This window comes from Microtus oregoni, unplaced genomic scaffold (genome assembly GCF_018167655.1).
Source record: "Microtus oregoni isolate MIOR12 unplaced genomic scaffold, Mior012 000043F_ref0000047, whole genome shotgun sequence".
Taxonomy (NCBI): Eukaryota; Metazoa; Chordata; class Mammalia; order Rodentia; family Cricetidae; genus Microtus; species Microtus oregoni.
The window spans coordinates 17,858,703-17,861,908 of NW_024543210.1; the positions used below are offsets into that span (position 1 = coordinate 17,858,703).

Consider the following 3,206-nt stretch of genomic DNA (forward strand, 5'->3'; position numbering starts at 1 on the left):
ACATGTTAATTGTAATTACAGCATTTCCTATATTAATGAGTTAGTCATAAGCTTGTTGAGAATATTCCGTCAGGTTACACAATCAAATGGCTGCCACATTTGATACCAGATGAATATTTTGTTTCATTTTAAAATATATGCTAAGCATGCATGTCACATTTTTCAATACAACTTTGATTTTTAGTACTTGCAAGAAAGACCCAACATGGTTTAGCTAGTTCACACCTTAATAGCCAACTCATGTTCACTATAGTATTTTTTTTTCTTTCCCTGACTCAATATATTATAAAAACCAAGAAAATCATGGAAACTATCTAGTTTCTGGCCTAGAAATGCATGGAACCATCAAGGTATTTTAATCCCTTGCTCCTATCAATGGGCTGACAACCTGTTGAGATGTTCACTCGCATCCCTTCGACACAGTCAAACTGCACAGGGCCTTGGTTATTTGCTCAACTCTCAGACAGAACCACGTCCTTGAAAGTGATGGATTCATGAGTAAGTGATGATCACAAACACAATTTGTTTACAGTGCATTCAATTTCTTCAGTTCCTCCTTATGCCCCTTTATTGTTGCTTCCTGCAAATGTGGCTCCTTTTGATCACATATATTCTAGTCCTTGTTTCAATCGCTGCTTTTGAAGAACTTCAGAGAAGGGTTACATTTAGTTTACTCCTGAAACTCATTACATATCTCAAACTGGCCTCAAACTCATGATTCCCTTTCTGTCTTCCCCTGAATCTCTGGTGACTGACTTGCTTCACCCACCACTCATGACTTTTAGATCTTAAAATTTAAAAGTTATATGCGATTATCTTTATTTATGTCTATGTGTCTATCACTGTGTAAGTTCATGTGAACCAAATGCTTGGTGCTAATGATAGGAGACAGAATGGGTGTTGGATGCCCTTGAACTGGAGTTATGTGTGGTTGGAAGCCACCCAACATGGGCATGGGAGGTTGACAACAAGAGTAAAAAGCACTTGAAATCACTAAAGCAATTGAGCATACTTTCCAAACACATACATTCTTAATTTTAATTAAAAAAACATATCAATATATTCTTAAGTTCACTTTTTTATCTCCCCCAAATAATATGTTTTACTCTGTTTTCTACAGTTTAACTTTGCTTTTCATAGTCATGTTTAAAATTATTATACATGATCGAATTATTTATTTGTTATATATTTATTTTAATATATATTTTTAAATATTTTTATTTCAAGCCTACAGCACTCGGTATTCCCAGGCAGTATCCCATCCAAGTACTAACCAGGCCCGACACTGCTTAGCTTCCAAGATCAGACGAGATCAGGCATGTTCTGGGAGGTATGACTGTAGACTATACATTTATTGTTTTAATACATATATTCAGTTTGGTAATAAATTTCTTCTAAGTAATTTTCTCCTATATATTATAATGCTACTAAATTAATTGCTTGAATTTTGTTTCTTGGCCAATCTTCTTTAATTTACAGCCTTAATGCACATATAAACTCCATAATTTCTTGAAATATTTCACTTTGCTCATGTATGAGTTGAGTTTACCCTGTTAGGGCTTATTATCAGAAAGGTTCCCCAGACCGTCATCTGCCCATGGTGAAAGATTTGGATTTGGAAAGAGAGCTAGCACAGTATCTGAATAATGCCCAATACACCAGAGATGCCAGAACCACAAGAATGAGTTTAAGAGCTCATGGTAAAGTAAGAGGCAATGAAGAGAAAGCTTATATTACACTGCCCAAAATGTACCCATATTATGCATAAACAGGAGAGTTTAGCACCCATCAGATCATAATTTTGTTCTGGCTAGACTAGCACTCAGAAGAGAATTACCATTCTGTATCATTTTTCTTGTATCTGAGATAGTAAATCACATGAGTGCCCAGCCCAACAAGGCACCTTGTTTAATTTCTTCTCTTAGGTGATGAAGATTCCTTTCCAGTAGTTTAATTGACATTTGAATGCTGCAGTAGATTAATAGTTCTCTTTGATGCTCATGCTTCAGGTGAAGTACTTAACAAAATACTAAGGTAGTGTATTTTGTAACTTGGTTATTTCTTCCATTTCAATTGTGTGGATCCTAACAAATAAGCAGGTTTATTCATATTTGCCAGTGTTCTAGAGACTCCCTCTCTTTCCCTGCTTGATTATGTTATCTGTTGCTAGACCCAGAGCATTCTATACAATTTATTCAGCCGTAGGTTTAATACCTCTCTTAAAAATCCTGCAATCAACCATGTAACCCCTACCTGCTCTTTTACATTGCCCCTCCCACCTAGATCCCTTCCCAGGAGTAATATCTATAATATGTAGGGGTGCCCTGTTAGTTACTATTTTAGCTAATGAGCCTCAGGACAGCTTATTCTCACACATAATCCCAGATACTCGAGACTGGGTTTAGAATCAAACTTCTGTGACCAATAAAAACCTGTTCTGGCTGGAGTTAGAGCTAGATAGTTAGACCCTAAGTTGGGTGGAAGTCCTAGGAGAGAGACAGAATAAGAATAAGAATAAGAAGAAGAAGAAGAAGAAGAAGAAGAAGAAGAAGAAGAAGAAGAAGAAGAAGAAGAAGAAGGATTGTTCTGCTCTTAAGTGATCATGATTTCATTCTGGAGAGCCCTGTAGTGCAGTTGAACTAACTCCTCTTATCTAAGGACTGTATCTGCTCACCTTCTTCTTTCCAAAGAGAAGCTCCAAGTGTTTGCTGCTTTTCTGGCAACTTGACTGAGTTTCACACTCTTCTCTTTGCTTCATGTTTTAATGAGTAAGTTGGAACACTTCATTAACCTGTTCTGAAGTGATTTGGCTGCCATTCTGCCATTTTAAGTTTTATTTAATTTTATCTGCTAGAACATAATGATCAATGACTGACCTTCTTACTTGCATTGTCCTGCAATGTTGTTAGAGTGATATTTTTGTATATAGATTCATAGTTGGAATTTCAGAGCATTGATACCAGATATTTTCAGTTTGTTCTCTGGGGGAATTTCATTTGCGTCTATGATTTTAACTATCTGTGATAACTTGTTAAACATTAAAAAGGTATTTTGCTTCTATTTGAACATTTGTATACTCACAATAAATTATATTTCTGTAAATGGCTGCAGTCGAAATTAAACATTGAAAGTTAAAAGAAAAGAACTCACTCTGGAACAGGTGGAATCTGTTAAGCTGGGGAACTGTCTCTACTGGTGTTCAATAT

The 3,206-nt window shown here is 35.9% G+C and overlaps 1 pseudogene; it reads right to left on the reverse strand.

The window, feature by feature from the left end:
• Positions 1–1,225: 1,225 nt before the first annotated feature.
• Positions 1,226–1,344, reverse strand: LOC121434494 (annotated as a pseudogene).
• Positions 1,345–3,206: the final 1,862 nt, after the last annotated feature.